The sequence below is a fragment of the Hemitrygon akajei genome, chromosome 2, assembly GCF_048418815.1.
Source record: "Hemitrygon akajei chromosome 2, sHemAka1.3, whole genome shotgun sequence".
Lineage (NCBI taxonomy): Eukaryota > Metazoa > Chordata > Chondrichthyes > Myliobatiformes > Dasyatidae > Hemitrygon > Hemitrygon akajei.
Window position 1 is genome coordinate 170,950,452 of NC_133125.1, and position 17,951 is coordinate 170,968,402.

Consider the following 17,951-nt stretch of genomic DNA (forward strand, 5'->3'; position numbering starts at 1 on the left):
GCCTCCAGCTCCCCGTCCGCCCCGGCGCCCTCCCGTTGCGCCGCCGGGCCCGGCCCCGGTTCCCCGCTGCCAGCGGGACTCTCCCTCTGGGCGCCCGGCTCCGTCATTCCGCCATAAACAGGGCCGAGGCCGAGGCTTCGATGCCCTCGGCTTCGGGGGGAGGAGGCCCTGCCGCTGCCGCCGCCGCCGCCACCGCGGCCAAAACGACCTGCCGTTGCACGTCACCGTGCGGCGTCGCCCGGCCCACAGGCCGCCGCCATCTTGTTGCACGGCCGGGCCGGGCCGGGCCGGCGGGCCGCCTCGCCCACTGGAGCGGTGGGGCACCCGGGTGTTCAACAACCCTAACGGAGCCCAACTCCACTGAACTGAAAGACTGCAGCAACCGTACGTTCCCTTATCACCCTGCCTTGGGAGCCCGGAAAAGAGAACAAGATTTGTAACTCTCATGCCCGGCGTGTTTCCAGCACTCCGTGTTTTATTTCAAGTTTCCAGCCTCTGCAGTTTCTGGATTTTCATCTGATGCGTAGGTTTGAAACCACACTATTTTTTTTAGATCACAACAAATTACAAAAGGAATTACAGTCACCTGTTTGCCCTGTCACTGAATTTAGATTACGCCTGATCTTTTACCTCAGTTGTCCATCCCCGTTACTGAATGTTGTTAATTGTCCCTGTTGAAAACAGCACAGAGGAATGTTCAACCTCTTGGGTTTCTGTTGGCTTTTGATGGAGCTGAACCATTATCCCCAATCAGTCAGAGATACAGGTTAGTCACATAGACAGTCAGAGATACATGTCAGTCACATAGACAGAGATAGATACAGGACAGTCACATAGACAGAGATACATGTCAGTCACATAGACAGTCAGAGATACAGGTCAGTCACAACGGACAGAGATACAGATCAGTCATATAGACAGAGATACATGTCAGTCACATAGACAGTCAGAGATACAGGTCAGTCACAACGGACAGAGATACAGATCAGTCATATAGACAGAGATACATGTCAGTCACATAGACAGAGATACAGGTCGGTCACAGAGACAGGTGGAGATACATGTCAGTCACATAGACAAGTGGAGATACATGTCAGTCACAGAGACAGTCAGAGATATAGGTCTCTACGGATCATTTGGGAGACTGAAGGGGTGACAGATAGGGCATATAGTGAGATAGTTACACCCAAGGTGCAGGACACAGGAAACTGGGTGACAGTCAGGAAGGGGAAAGGGGTTAAGGAACTAGTGCAGAGTAACCCTGTGGCCAACCCCCTCAACAGCAGGTTTATCAGTTTGGATTCTGTCGGCAGGGATGACCTAACAGAGGAAAGTAACCTAACACTTGGCGCGTGGCCTAGTGGATAAGGCATTGGTCTAGTGATCTGAAGGTCTCTGGTTCGAGCCTCAGCTGAGGCAGTGTGTTGTGTCCTTGAGCAAGGCACTTAACAACACATTGCTCTGCGATGTCACAGGTGCCAAGCTGCTTGGGTCCTAGTGCCCTTCCTTTGGACAACATTGGTGGCATGGAGAGGGGAAGGCCTGCAGCATGGGCAACTGCCAGTCTCCCATACAACCCTGCCCAGGCCTGCGCCCTGGAAACCTTCCAAGGTGCAAATCCATGATCCCATGAGACTAACGGATGCCTATGGTGACACAACGTGTCTAACAAGAGAAGTGAAAGCCAACATAAAATCCAGAGAGAGCATGTAATAGATCAAAAATTAGTGGGAAGTTAGAGGTTTGGGAAGCTTTTAAAAACCAATAGAAGGCAACTAAGAAGGTAAGGATGGAATACAAAAGTAATCTAGCCAATAATAATAAAGGGAATGCCAAAAGTTTCTTCAAATGCATTAAGTGTAAAAGAGAAGTGAGAGTGGACAATGGACCATTGGAAAACAGTGCTGGAGAGGTAGTAATGGGGGACAAGGAAATTGCAGATGAACTAAATAAGTATTTTACTTCAGTCTTCACGATGGAAGACTCTAGCAGTATGCTGGAAGTTCCAGGTGTCAGGGGGGCATGAAGTGTGTGAAGTTACCATCACTAGAGGGAAGGTTCTTGGGAAACTGAAAGGTCTGAATGTAGATAAGTCACCTAGACCAGATGGTGTACTCACCAGGGTTCTGAGAGATGTGGCTGAAGAGATTGTGGAGGCATTAGTAGTGATCTTTCAAGAATCACTAGATTCTTTAATTGTTCTGGAAGACTGAGAAATTGCTAATGTTACTCCACTCTTTGAGAAGGGAGAGAGGCAGAAGAAATGAAACTATAGACTAGTTAGTCTGACCTCAGTGGTTGGGAAGATGTTGGAGTCAATATTAAGGGTGAGATCTGAGGATACATGGAGGGACATGATAAAATAGGCCGTAGTCAACATGGTTTCTCAAAGAAAAATCTTGCCTGACAAATCTGTTGGAATTATTTGAAGAAATAACAAGCAGGATAGACAAAGGAGAATCAGCTGATGTTGTCTACTTGAATTTTCAGAAGATCTTTGACAAGGTGCCACACAAGATGCTGCTTAACAAGCTACGAGCCCATGGTATCACAGGGAGGATTGTAGCATGGATAGAACATTGGCTGATTGGCAGAAGGCAAAGAGTGGGAATAAATGGAGCCTTTTCTGGTTGGCTAGTGGTGTTCCACAAGGGTCTGTGTTGGGACCAATTCTTTTTAAGTTATCTCAATGATTTGGATGATGGAATTGATGGCTTTGTTGCAAAGTTTGCAGACGATATGAAGGCAGGTGGAGGGGCAGGTAGTTTTGAGGAAGTAGGCTACAGAAGGACAGACAGATTAGGAGAATGGGCAAAGAAGTGGCAGATGGAATAGTGTCAGAAAGTGAATGGTCACGCACTTTGGTAGAAGTAATGAAAGGGTTGACTATTTTCTAAATGGAGAGAAAATAGAAAAAACTGAGGTGCAAAGGGACTTGGGAGTCCTTGTGCAGGATTCCTTAAAGATTAATTTGCTGTTTGAGTCTGTGGTGAGGAAGGCAAATGCAATGTTAGCATTCATTTCAAGAGAACTAGAATATAAAAGCAAGGAAGTGACGCTGAGACTTTACAAAGCACTGGTGAGGACTCACTTGGAAGATTTTGAGGATTTTTGGGACCCTAATCTTAGAGAGGATGTGCTGTAACTGGAGAGGGTTCAAAGGAGATTCATGAAAATGATTCCAGGATTGAACAGCTTGTCATATGAAGAGCTTTTCATAATTCTGGGCCTGTGTTCGCTAGAATGTGGATGTGGAAAGGCTGTTTCTTAGGGTGAAAGAATCTAAGACCAGAGGATACAGCCTCAGAATAGAGGGGCGTCCTTTTAGAGGAGGAATTTCTTTGGCTGGAGAATGGGGAATCTGCGGAATTCTTTGCCACAGGCATCTGTTGAGGCCGAGCCTTTATGTACATTTAACACAGAGTTGATCAGTTCTTGATTGGTCATGGCAAGAAGGGATACAGGGAGAAGGCAGGAGATTGGGAGGGAAAATTGGATCATCCATGATGAAATGGCCTAATTCTGCTCCTATATCTTATGGTCTTACGATCTTATGATACAGGCGAGTCACAGAGACAGTCACAGATACAGGCATAGACACAGTCCAGTCTCAGAGACAGTCACAGATACAGGCCAGTCACAGAGACAGTCAGAGATACAGGCATAGACACAGTCCAGTCTCAGAGACAGTCACAGATACAGGCCAGTCACAGAGACAGTCAGAGATACATGTCAGTCACATAGACAGAGATACAGGTCGGTCACAGAGACAGTCACAGATACAGGCCAGTCACAGAGACAGTCAGAGATAGAGGCCAGTCACAGAGACAGTCAGAGATACATGTCAGTCACAGAGACAGTCAGAGATAGAGGCCAGTCACAGAGACAGTCAGAGATAGAGGCCAGTCACAGAGACAGTCAGAGATACATGTCAGTCACATAGACAGAGATACAGGTCGGTCACAGAGACAGTCACAGATACAGGCCAGTCACAGAGACAGTCAGAGATAGAGGCCAGTCACAGAGACAGTCAGAGATACATGTCAGTCACATAGACAGAGATACAGGTCGGTCACAGAGACAGTCACAGATACAGGCCAGTCACAGAGACAGTCAGAGATAGAGGCCAGTCACAGAAACAGTCAGAGATCCATGTCAGTCACATAGACAGAGATACAGGTCGGTCACATAGACAGTCATAGATGCAGGCATAGAGCAACGCAGTATCGATACAGACCTTTTGGCTCAACCAGACCATGCTGACCATGGTGCCTCTCTTGCATCATACACTGGGGTGCTCTCTTCAGATTCCTGACGAGGTAGCCATAGCCTTTGGCCAGGAGCAGATGTCATTAGATGGTGCCCAACCTTCCTCGAGTGTTTCAGCTGTTAACCACTACACTTTCCAGCTGGCGGGTCAGCAGTGGTGACCAAGTCGCTGCCCATCTGCTCCTGACTTCCAGCTCAGCTCTTCTCACCTGCTTCATATCCAGCAAGAGGCTCTTTCTGCATCCTCCCCCCTCCTGTGAGCTGCTTGGTTCTTGCTCTTTTCGTCAAGCCCAGTGCAGACAGCAACCTCCATGTTGACCTCGCAGGGAACCCTCTACAGCCGAGCTCTGCGGCGAATAGCCACGTCTGCCATCCTTTGTCCCTGCACGCCTGGATTAAGGACTGGTACTTAAGGGCCTTCCTCTCATGAGCCTCCTCTCATCCTTCCTCCTGTGGTACTGTGAACTCTGCTAGGATGGTTTTCTTGTCCTTGGTGGACCACAGTCCAACGTCTGGTCGAAGTGCGGGTTTGTACCACCTCCAGGAACTGCATTTTCCTCCCTGCATCAACCCTCATCTCCCACGATTTGGCAGTTTGCAGCAGATTGGATTTAGGCCTCTTGTGGCCCTCTCCTTGATGAAAATGACGGCCCTGTTTGCCTCTCTGCCAGCTGGTCTCTTTCTGCACCTCTCCCGCTCCACTGTGTCAGCAAGGGACAGCAGGACCTTGTCATGGTATCACCTTTACCCTCCTTGTGTTGAAGCTGTTTTGCATCCTGACAGTATGTGTGCCAGTGAACCCCACTGGCCACAAAGCTTACAGTTAGGGTGCTCTCTCAGCCCCATGTGTGCAGCTGTGATGGTGTCGGGAGAGTGTTGTACACAGACCGTGAGGAAAGAAATGCCGAAGTCTACAAAGCTCTGCCCAAGTGATCTTATGCTGGGGATGATCTCATTTCGTCCAGGCACCCTGTGGCCCTAACTCCACTGCCCTCGATAACCGCCTTTTGTCCTCACGGCTCCGTACCTCTGCCTGGACCACGTCACGCCTATCCCTTGCACTTGCACTCTCCCATCATTGGAAGAGTGCAGAGCCAAGGCTTTGCTGTCCCAGGCATGGGTTGCCGATGATGTCTCTCAATTGCAGGGAGCTCACTCTCTGGTCTGTGGCCGAGTTGGTGGCCCAATTTTGTTGTGACTCCTGCTTGGTTTGTCCGCTTGTCATTGGAGCCCTTCAGTGTTAATGCAGCTCTATGCTTTGCAACCTTGAACTCCTCACTACCGTTGACAATGGGAGCTGCAGATGGCCTGATTTTATGTAGAGAAAAACTTGGAGGAATCCCCAGCCACCTCCACAGTTGATTTTTCAATCCCCATGCCTTCTGGGGAACTCATACACCACGAAAAGCCAGAGTGGCCTTGGTAGAAGACTATGTTAGTACACCCATGTCTTAGATTTAACAGGAAGTCTGGTTTTCCTGATCTTCTTCAGCCACTCTTCAGTTTGCTTTACAGTGTCGGCGATGTTGGCGCCATCTGTCATTGCTGTATTATACCACTTTCCAAGACACTTTACTGGGTTGTCCTCTATGGATGGAATGACTTCTCACTGTGCTTGAAGACTGAACTTGCTAGTAACCTTGCCCTTTTTGATCACTGTGCATCTGGACTTGCAGGCTTTGAAGGTTACCTAGCCCAGGGTACACATGTGCACACATATATACAGTATATATATATATATATATATATATATCCTCGTGACTGTCAGGAACAATAAGGACGTCAATGATGTCTCTGATGAGAGTGAAGTCCAAACTGGGGATGCACTTAATATATATAAAGTTACACTTAATATTACACTTATTACACTTAATTGCAAAATTAACCCAGTTACATAGGCAAAATGTTAAACGTTTCAAAATTTTAAACCAGTCACACCTAAAGAATAATATTTTTAATTGTAATTTATTATGTTCTTGTAAAGCTGCACGTGGTGCTACGTATGTTTATACTTATTTTATCTTTTTCCAAAATTTACTATTTCAAATCAAAGCTATTTGACATTTACAAAAGTCACTTCTTAGGGTTTTGTGAAATTTTGCTGGATTTTTATGATTGAAAGGCTGGTACAACGTCATGTGAGGAAGGGCTGTCCTCTGCAGTTCTGTTATGTTCTAAAGTTCACACTTTGGTTATCTTGTTTAACTGTGTGGTATTATTCTAAATTAAATATAACTTCATGTTATGGTGTGAAGTCACTGATTTTCACCAATATTTAAGTGCAGTATGTAAATTACTAAACGAGACATTAATCCAGCTAACGCCTGGCAACATAAAAGATCTCACGGCCAAATTTTAACAACAGCAAATGTGACCTGGCCATGTTACCAACGACAACAAAACGGATGACCTGCATTTATCTCATAATGATTTGCATAGTCTCCCAGTTATCAAAGATTCCATAACATTTTCTATCCCAAGAGTGAGCAGAATTCTTAATTGGCTATGGCAAACATTGACACCCACTGATGTCTTAAATGGTTTTCCTGTAAGTAGTGCTGCGACAGAAAGATAAATCACGAATCGGTGTGAAAATCTAAACGAATTAACACGCAACCGGATGAGATGCTTTGGAAAGCGCGGTCTGTTTGACAGTGCGGAACCGGAAGTTCAGAGCTTCGTGATGATGTCACCTGAAAGCGGTCTATCGCTCATTAGGTAACGTCAATGAAATGCGCGCGATTGTCATTCGGCTGCGCCGTTCCATGTGAAGATGGCCTGGTGGAGTCTCTGCTGTTTGATAGCATGTAGCTGATAAGTTCTTTCGCAAGGTAAGTCAAACTCAATTTCTTGCAGTTCACGGTTATTGTTTGCTCTGTGTCTAGAACTGAATATTGCACCAACAGGGTTTTAGTAGGCTTCCTCAGTTAAATACTTGATGCTGTGTTCCACAAACATGGTAGAGAGGATTTACCCATAACCCGATTTCTTGTAATAAGAGATAAAATCTGATTCAGGAACATTGTCTAAGTCTGTAATGATTTAAGAGATACCCGACCCACATGAATCACTTCAATAACTAGGGCTGCCATTTTCTTCATATTCCCAATAGCTCACCCCAGATTCCACTGCTCACCCACACACAGTGCCCTACACTGCCCAACTGATCTTCCATCCCAAATGTGGGAGAAAGCTGGAGCACCCGGGGATAAACCGTGCAATCGGCGAGAAAGGACAGGCGTGCTCCTGAGGTCGGGGCTGGAACCCGGCCTGCTGGAGGTGTGAGGCACCACCAGTACTGCCTTGCCATCCCTCTTCACCCACTGCTTAGTTGCAAAGAGAATTAAATATTTTGCAATCGTCAATTAAGCTTTGAGCTTATGCTGGAAGGAAGGCCACCGCTAAAGTAGGAGACGATAAAAGAGCTCAGAACACCATCCATATTAACTATGAAACAAACACTGTAGTTAATTTCTCTTCATATCCATGGCTGGGATGGTTTTTGTGTTGTATAGCAACACACACAATGCTGGAGGAGCTCAGCAGGTCAGGCAGCATCAACGGAAAAGAGAGAACAGCCGACGTTTCAGTCCGAGACCCTTCAGCAGGAGTCATTTTTCGTTGTATAGTTTTTGTCCTTGCTACAATTTGTCAGATTCTTTAAATATTCAGTGAGCAGGGCCACTCTGAACTCTTCATCAGAGCTGAGTCAATCTTCCCCTCTGCCATCTGATTTCTAAATGGACGTTGAACCGATGAGCACTACTTCACTTTTATTATTTCTGTTTTTGCACTACTGTTTTTAATTTAACTATTTAATATACACATATATTTACTGCAATTCATTTATTTATTTTAAATATTGTATTGAACTATACATGAGTATAGTTAACAAATAACCAATAACAGATTTCCTGATACGTGCAGGTGATATTAAACCTGATTCTGATTTTAAATATTAACCATCTTTTACTGGTATGTTTAAAGCAGAAGGTGCTAGGTCCTTGATTGGTAGGTGTATCAGAGGTTATGGAGAGAAGGCAGGAGAACGGGGTTGAGAGGGAAAATAAATCGGTCAAGATCCGAAGGGGAACAGACTTGATGAGCCTAATTCTGCTTCTTCTATATTTTATGGCCCAAAGGTAACTTTTTATGAGACCATAACTGGCTCATGTCTCACGTCTTGAATTCTGATTTGTTTAAATTTAAGACTTAGTTTCAAGTTGCATCAAATTATTTTTAATTTGCATACAATCCTATCATATTAGAGACATCTTTCTCTTGACTGAGGTTATTAATAAACCTTGGTCACACGAAGCTCTATCTCACTGCAGAAGCTGGCTTCAATGATAGAACATTTTCTGTTTCACTCCTGAGTGCAGGTTTAGTTGTGCTATTGATTAGAAATCTTTTCCGGCCAAATCAGAAGAGCATTTCAGCCAAGCAAGGACTCCCCTATCTAAGGTACCAAATGCAATTTAGTCAGCCGGAAACCCATTTGTACGTCTGGGTAAAAGTTGAAAAAAAGTACTTCAGATGTTGGAAATATGAAATTTAAAAAAAACTGCTGAAATCCCTCAGCCAGTCTGTGGAAAGAGAAATTGATTTGATTTTTCAGGTTGAAGATCTCATTGCTTATCGTGTTTTTGTTAAATGCTACTGCAGTTCCACTGTAACAATCATTTTGTTCTCTTTGATGACACATTAAAAATGCTGGAGATGCTCAGCAGGTCAGGCAGCATCTATGGAAATGAGAAAACAGCTGATGTTTTGGGCCATCAGGACTGAATATGTCCTCTCAGCCTGAACCTGTGTTTTCTCTCTTTGTGGATACTGTCTGACCTGCTGAGTACCTCCAGCATTTTATACCCGTTACTCTGGATTTCTGGCATCTGCAGAATCTCTTGTTTTGTTCTCTTTAACACTGGTGTACAGCAGAGTGACGGAACTCAGCAGGTCAGGCAGCATTTTGTGTTTGTTGCTGTAGATTTTCTGCATTTGCAGAGTCTGTTGTGTGTTTGGAAGAAAGCAAGTTTGTTTTAAAGGGAAGGTGGCAGGGGAGGGATGGAGAGTGGATTGGACAAGATGAAGTGTCTCAGCCCAAAACGTTGGTTTAAGATGGTTGTACCGAAGACGTGCGACAGCTTACTTGTGGTTCGTTGATTCGGAGGGGAGAAGACTGGACAGAAGAGTTCCAGTGCCCGTCCAACGACCCCGGCTTGCTCCAGGTGCTGAGCAGATTTGGTGAGGTTGAGAACGGCTTCTTCGGCGCGAAATCCAGGTCTGAAGCGATTCGCTCTGGGCCTAGAACATGTTGCCCGGCGATTCTCTGCGGTGAGGCCCGAGCCCCAATGCGACGCTGTTTGGACAATCCAAATGCCAGCCCAGATAGACTGGAGGGGCAGGGTGTGGGGTTGGACCGCTAAGCGCAGAGCCGACTTGGAGAGTTTGAGAACAGCTTCTCCGACAGCGAAATCCAGGCCCGGAGGGATTCGCTGCAGTGAAGCCCGGTTTCTAGTGCGAAGTTCGGATAATTTAAATGGCGACCCAGAGAGTCTGAGGGCTCCTCTCTTTGCAACACTGAGGCTGTGAGACTGCCCGGCTGCTGGGGTAAGTATCTGTGAACTTTGCCGCAACTTACCCGCTAATACGATGAACCGAATGCTGAGGCTTTGTGTCTACTGCAGGCTGCCCTGGGGATTTGGATCTGAGGACTCAGTCGGGTTCAGAATGCAGGATGCTGGTGTTGCTTGCTTCTACTGTTTGCGTGATTTGTGTTTTTTTTTCTCTTTGTGTGCACTGTGGGGGCGGGAGGGCTGGTCTTACATTTTTAAATTGGGCTCTTTCAGGTTCCTTTCCTGTAAGCAAACAAATATGAAGGTTGTATAATTTATACATTCGTTAATAAAAAATGCTCTTTGAATCATTAAGCCCTGTTTGTACACTTCCACAAATGCTCCTTGACCTACTGAGTTCCTCCAGGTGTGTGTGTGCGTTGCTCCAGGTGTTCAGTATTTGCAGACTGTGTCTGAGAGAAAACAAGCCAGTTTTGAAGAGAAGGTGTTGGGGGTGGGAGTGGATTGAACAAGATGAGGAATCTCGCCTCAACGTTGACTGTTTCCATGGATGCTGCCTGACCTGCTGAGATCCAGCATTTTGTGTGTGTGTGTGTGTGTGTGTGTGTGTGTGTTGCTTTAGGTTACTAGCATCTGCAGGATTTTTCGTGTTTTAGGGTGAAACCACGGTCGCTGTGGTGATAAACTATTAATGAGGCCTCGGTGTTAATAAAGGTCGTCAAGGAGAGGAAAGGCAGACAAAGGGACAATTCAAAGTTGTGAAGCTGTGGAAAATGCCAGGCATCTGAGGCTGTGTCCATGGACCCGGGAAGAAGTGAGTTAATATTGCAACTGTTTGACCCAGATCAGAACAAAAACAGGAGAAGCAAGATGCCTGAAAATATTGAATTGGATACGGACTCAGGGAGGCGCAACCTTGTGCTCGGACGAATGGTACTGTTTCTCAAGCTGATGTTGAACTTTGTCACGGTGGTGTGGAATATAGCACAACAGAAACAGAAGAGATTCCGCTGATGCAGGAAATCCAGGAGAACAAACGAACGAAGACACACCCACACCCACCACCAGGCAGCTTCTACAGAGGGGAGTGAACAGTCAGGCCAAGAAGGGTCTCAGCCCAAAACGTTTATTCACCTCCATAGATGCTCTCTTACCTGCTGAGGTCCAGCAGCATCTCTTGTGTAGTGCGCTCAGCACAGACCCTTCGGCCCACAATATTTGGCTGTCCTTTTAACCTACTCTAAGAATGATCTAACCCTTCCCTCCCATGTAGCCCTCCAATTTTTTAATCATCCGCATACCTACGAGTCTCCTAAATGCTACTGATGTATCTACCTCTACCACTATCCATGCAACGACCTGTGTTCTTAAAAACACAATCCACCACCATACTTTCCTGCGATCGCATTGTATTAGCTATTTTTGCCATAGGAAAAGGGTGCTGGCTGTCCACTCAATCTGTGTTGCTTATTGTCTTGGACCACAAGACAGAAGAGCAGAATTAGGCCATTTGGCCCATCGAGTATGCGCCGCCATTTCACCATGGCTGATCCATTTTCCCCCTCAGCCCCAGTCTCCCACCTTCTCCCCGTATCCCTTCATTCCCTGATTAATCAAGCTCTGCCTCGATGACTTGGCCTCCACAGCCACCTGTGACAGTAACTCCCACGGAATCACCGCTCCCTGGCATGTACACCTCTCACTCCAAAGAGAAAAGTGCTAAGTCGCTCAGCCTTGCTTCATAAGACATGCTCTCTAATCCAGGCAGCATCCTGGTAAATCTTAAACATGAGGTTTTGTAGATGCTGGAAATCCAGAGGAACACACAGAAAATGCTGGAGGAATTCTGCTGTTCAGGCAGCATCTGTGCAGAGGAATAAATCCTGATAAATTTCCTCTGCACCCTTTCTAAACCTTCCACATTCTTCCTGTAATGAGGTGACCAGAACTGAACACAATACTCCAGGAGTGGTCCAATCCAGGTCAGTCGTGTGCTGTTCATGTGGGAGATCTGGGAGACCCGAATCACACAGATTGAGATTTAAAGAGGGACCTACCCTGCAGACGGAATGGAGGTGGCCATCCAAGATGGAGACCACATCACAAGCACTGAATGTAGACATCTAGACTGGAACAACTGTAAGTGGATCGCTGCTTTAACTGGAAGGACGGTATGGGTCCCTAGGTAGTTGAAAAAGGGCAGGGTTTACGCTTCCCGTGGTGGCATTGGAAGTGACACAGGAAAGGGAGTGGTTGCTGGAGATAGAAGAGTTGGATCAGTGTGTTGCAAACAGAATTCTGAAGGAAAGGGGGAAAGATGTGTTAGATGATGGGATCTTGTTGAAGGTTTGGAACATACAAAGATGATTCGTTGAATGTTGAATGAGCTATAAGAGAAAATTAAATATTAGCTTTAATTTTGTTACATGGGACAATACAGCACATTACAGGCTCTTTGGCCCACAGTGTTGTGCTGACCCTTAAACCCTGCCTGCCAGCTTAAATTCCTCCATATACCTGTCCAGTAGTCTCTTAAACTTCACTAGTGTATCTGCCTCCACCACAGACTCAGGCAGTGCATTCCACGCACCAACCACTCTGAGTTTAAAAAAAAAAACCTTCCTCTAATATCCCCCTTGAATTTCCCACCCTTTACCTTAAAGCCATGTCCTCTTGTATTGAGCAGTGGTGCCCTGGGGAAGAGGTGCTGGCTGTCCACTCTGTCTATTCCTCTTAATATCTTGTACACCTCTATCATGTCTCCTCTCATACTCCTTCTCTCCAGAGAGTAAAGCCCTAGCTCCTTTAATCTCCGATCATAATGCACACTCTCTGAATCAGGGAGCATCCTGGTAAATCTCCTCTGTACCCTTTCCAATGCTTCCACATGCTTCCTCTAGTGAGGTGACCAGAACTGGACACAGTACTCCAAGTGTGGCCTAACTAGAGTTTTATGGAGCTGCATCATTACCCTGCGACTCTTCAACTCTCCTCCACACTTCCAAGTATCCTGCCATTTACTTTGTACTCTGCCTTGGAGTTTGTCCTTCCAAAGTGTACCACCTCACACTTCTCTGGATTGATCTTGATCTGCCACTTCTCAGCCCACTCCTACATCCTATCAATGTCTCTCTGCAATCTTCGACAAGCCTCTACACTACCTACAACACCACCAACGTTTGTGTTGTCTGCAAACTTGCCAACCCACCCTTCTACCCCCACATCCAGGTCATTAATAAAAATCACAAAAGGTAGATGTCCGAGAACAGATCCTTGTGGGACACCACTAGTCACAACCCTCCAATCTGAATGTACTCCCTCCACCACAACCCTCTGCCTTCCACAGGCAAGCCAATTCTGAATCTACCTGGCCAATCTTTCCTGGATCCCATGCCTTTTGACTTTCTGAATAAGCCTACTGTGTGGAACCTTGTCAAATGCCTTAACAAAATCCATGTAGATCACATTCACTGCACTACCCTCATCTATATGCCTGGTTACCTCCTCAAAGAACTCTATCAGGCTTGTTAGACACGATTTGCCCTTCACAAAACCATGGTGACTGTCCCTGATCAGACCCTGATTCTCTCAATGCCCATAGATCCTATCTCTAAGAATCTTTTCCAATAGCTTTCCCACCACAGACGTAAGGCTCACTGGTCTATTATTACCCTGACTATCCCTACTACCTTTTTTGAACAAGGGGACAACATTCGCCTCCCTCCAATCCTCTGGTACCATTCCTGTGTACAACGAGGACATAAAGATCCTAGCCAGAGGCTTAGCAATCTCTTCCTTCGCCTTGTGGAGCAGCCTGGGAAATATTCCGTCAGGCCCCGGGGACTTGTACGTCCTAATGTATTTTAACAACTCCAACACCTCCTCTCCCTTAATATTAACATGCTCCAGAACATCAACCTCACTCATGTTGTCCTCACCGTCATCAAGTTCCCTCTCATTGGTGAATACTGAAGAGAAGTATTCATTGAGGACCTCGCTCACTTCCACAGCCTTCAGGCACATCTTCCCACCTTTATCTCTTTTATCTCTAATAGTCCTACCTTCACTCCTGTCAACCTTTTGTTCTTCACATAATTGAAGAATGCCTTGGGGTTTTCCTTTACCCTACTCGCCAAGGCCTTCTCATGCCCCCTTCTTGCTTTCCTTGGCCCCTCTTAAGCTCCTTTCTTGCTACCCTATATTCCTCAATAGACACATCTGATCCTTGCTTCCAAAACATTACGTATACTGCCTTCTTCCATCTGACTAGATTCTCCACCTCACTTGTCACCCATGGTTCCTTCACCCTACCATTCTTTATCTTCCTCACTGGGACAAATTTATCCCTAACATCCTGCAAGAGATCCTTAAACATCAACCACATGTCCATAGTACATTTCCCTGCAAAAACATGATCCCTATTCACACCCGCAAGTTCTAGCCTTATAGCCTCATAATTTGCCCTTCCCCAATTAAAAATTTTGCTGTCCTCTCTGACTCTATCCTTTTCCAAGATAATGCTAAAGGCCAGGGAGCGGTGGTCACTGTCCCCCAGATGCTCACCCACTGAGAGACCTGTGACCTGACCCAGTTCGTTACCTAATACTAGATCTAGTATGGCATTCTCCCTAGTTGACCTGTCAACATACTGGACAGGAATCCATCTTGGATGCACTTAACAAACTCTGCCCCATCTAAACCATTGGAACTAATCAGGTGCCAATCAATATTAGGGAAGTTAAAGTCACCTATGATAACAGCCCTGTTATTTTTACACCTTTCCAAAATCTGCCTCCCAATCTGCATCTTTAGAACACTCCCAATAGAATTACATATGCATCAAAACATACAGTGAAATGTATTGTTTACCCCATTGCTCGCGACGTGCTGGGGGCAGTCCACAGCTGTTGCCTTGCTTCAGGACCCATCATAGCATGCCCCATGGGGACTGTTTTGTTTCCTTCCTGTTAACCCTGTGTACCTCAGTCTTTAGACACAGCACTGAGATGTTATCTGCAGGAATTCTGATGTCCTAGCAATAGTTGGGAGTATAAAGTGAGGGTGGGAGGATGAATACTGGGTCCTGGTGGAGGACTTTGTCAACTGGTTCAAGCTGAATCATCTGCAGCTCAACATCAGTAAGACAAAGATGGTGATGGACTTTAGGAAGACTATAAGCTTTCACGGCTCCCTGTTACTATTGATGGTTAGGTCGTGGATGTAGTGAGAACCTACAAGTACCTGGGGGTGCATCTGGATGACAGACTTGAGTGGAGTACCAGCAGAGAGGCTGTGTACAAGAAGGACCAGAAACACCTCTTAACTCCTAGGGGACTGAGCTCCTTTGGAGTACGTAGGCCTCTCCTTCACATGTTCTGTTGTCACCAGTACAATCTTCAATGTGGTGGTGAGCGGGAGCAATGGTATCAATGCAGGTGATGCCAACAGGTTCAATAAACTGATCAGAAAGGCTGGTTGGCTCTGTTATAGGAGTCAAACTGGAGGCTGTGGTAGAACAAAGGACCCTATGAAAAGTCCTGGCAGTTCTGGAGAATGTTTCTCACCCTCTGCATGAACAGAGGAGAACTTTTAGTAATAGACTAAGAGCACTGTGCTGCTCCGAAGAGCACAGTATGAGGTCATGCTTCATCTTGGCCATTTAGCTCTATTATGAGACAACCTATAGCTGGGGAAGTAATGAACTCCTATTAGACTGTTTGAGGTAACTTTTATTACTCTTTCTACTTGCAATATTTGTATATCTCTGAACTTTTAATGCTACTCTGACACCATAATATCCTTTGGGATCATAACACCTATCTATGCCCACAACTCACTAACCCGAACCGTATGTCTTTGGAACGTTGGAGGAAACTGGAGCACTCAGAGAAAACGCATATGGTCTCGGGGAGCACATACAACTCCTTTCAGACAGCAGCAGGAATTGAACCCCGATCAGTGATGGGATGTCCAGGAGAATTGTTGAGAGCAGGGAGGAGATGTGATCAAGAGCAACTATAGTAGTGATGAAGAATGATGTGATGTAGAATTGAAAGTTGTTGAATCCTTGTGGGTTGAGTTAAGAAACTGCAAGGGTAATAGGACCCTGATGACAATTATATACAGGCCTCCCAACAGTAGCTGGACCACAGATTCCAACAGGAAATAGAAAGGCATGTCAAAAGGGCAATGTTATGATAGTCATGGGAGATTTCAAAATGCAGGTCGATTGGGGGAAAATCAGGTTCATAACAGATCTCAAGACAGTGAGTTTGTTGAATGCCTACGAGATGGTTTTTTTAAAAGAGTAGTTTGTTGTTGAGCTTACTAGGGGATCAGCTATACTGGATTGGATGTTGTATAATGATCTGGAAGTGATTAGGGAGCTTAAGGTAAAAGAACCCTTAGGAGCCAGTGATCACAATCTGATTGAGTTCAATTTGAAACTTGATAGAGAGAAAGTAAAGTCAGATGTAGCAGTATTTCAGTGGAGTAAAGGAAATTAGTGGTGTGAGAGAGGAGTTGGCCAAAGTAAATTGGAAGGAGCTGCTGGCAGGGATGACAGCAGAGCAACAATGGTGTGTGTTTCTGGGAAAAACAAGGAAGGTGCAGGATAGATGTATTCCAAAAAGAAAAATACACAAATGATAAAATAGTACAACTGTGGCTGACAAGGGAAATCAAAGCTAATGTAAAAGCAGAAGAAAGGGCATACAACAAGGCAAAAATTAGTGAAGCTAAACAATTGGGAAGCTTTTAAGAACCTACAGAGAGCAACTAAGAGTCATCAGGAGGGAAAAGGTGAAATATGAAAGCAATCTAGTAAACAATATCAAAGTTGATAGTAAAAGCTTTCTCAAGCATTTACGAAATAAAATAGATGAGAGTGGATGGAGGACTGCTAGAAAATGAGGCTAGAGAAATAATAGGGGATAAGGAGACAGCGGGTGAACAAAATGAGTATTTTACATAGAAACATAGAAAACCTACAGCACAATACAGGCCCTTCAGCCCACAAAGTTGCGCCAAACATGTCCCTAGCTTAGAAATTACTAGGCTTACCCATAGCCCTCTATTTTACTAAGCTCCATGTACCTATCTAAAAGCCTCTTAAAAGACCCTATTGTATCCGCCTCCACCACTGTTGCTGGCAGCCCATTCCACTCTCAGCGTTTTTTAAAATATATATATATATATATTGTTACGTTCCCCAGTAACCGGGTGACTTACCAGCAAAGATAGATAGGTCCGCTGAAGCCTGGTGCTACTATTTTCAAACATTTTTATTTATAAAGGGGCACAAACGTATGGTTAATACAAAACATTCAGATCATATACGTTGTCACAACTCAATCTAAAGCACAGGTATAGTAATAATCAATCAGAAATAAGCTCTATCGTTGTCTAGGGGTAATGTATATATGGTTCGCTGTATATCTGAAAATCTCTTGTGGCCACTGCAGTTCCACCAGCTGCCGTCTGTTGTGGTGTCGCGTTGGTGCACTTTTGTTAGAAAGAGAGATTTAATGAAACAGTTACCCGACAGGTTTTCCAACCTGTAGGAGTTCGGTTCGTCGGAAGTCTCGTTGGGGAATGGACTCTCATCTGTGGCCTCCCCTGTAGCTAAGCCGTTCTTCCGTGGTGAGGTCGCCAATCCCAGGCAAGGAAAAGACGCACACGAACCCCACCACCGGCTGTCGCTATCAAAACGCTGTCGCAGGATTTCTAGCGTGTCTTCTGGTGCGTCTCCGGCCCCGCCTCGGCAGCCCACCTTTTATCTGGACTGGCAGGGTTGTAGACGTCCATCAGGGTGGGGGGGCGAGGCAATCTCCTCTGTACCTACTCCCCAGCACCTTAAACCTGTGTCCTCTTGTGGCAACCATTTCCCTGGGGAAAAAGCCTCTGACTATCCACACGATCAATGCCTCTCATCATCTTGTACACCTTTTTTTGCATCAGTTTTCACTGTGGAAGACACTAGCAGTGTGCCAGATGTTGAAGGGTGTGAGTGAAGAGAAGTGAATGTAGTTACTAATTCAAGGGAGAAGGTGCACAAAAAGCTGAAAGACGTAAGGGTACATAAGACATCCGTACCAGATGAACTGC

At 45.6% G+C, this 17,951-nt stretch overlaps 1 protein-coding gene across 2 annotated transcripts in view; it reads left to right on the plus strand.

Annotated features, from left to right (window-relative positions):
• Window positions 1-377: 377 nt before the first annotated feature.
• gtf2h4 (general transcription factor IIH, polypeptide 4) overlaps window positions 378-17,951 on the plus strand; it is a 137,691-nt gene continuing 120,117 nt past the window's right edge. Inside the window, exon 1 of one of the 2 annotated variants that reach the window (XM_073032356.1) lies at window positions 378-523. The gene's annotated coding sequence lies outside the window, so the exon portion shown is untranslated. Of the gene's footprint in view, window positions 524-6,977; window positions 7,101-17,951 lie in introns of those variants that run through there. The other variant, XM_073032347.1, reaches the window with a different exon arrangement.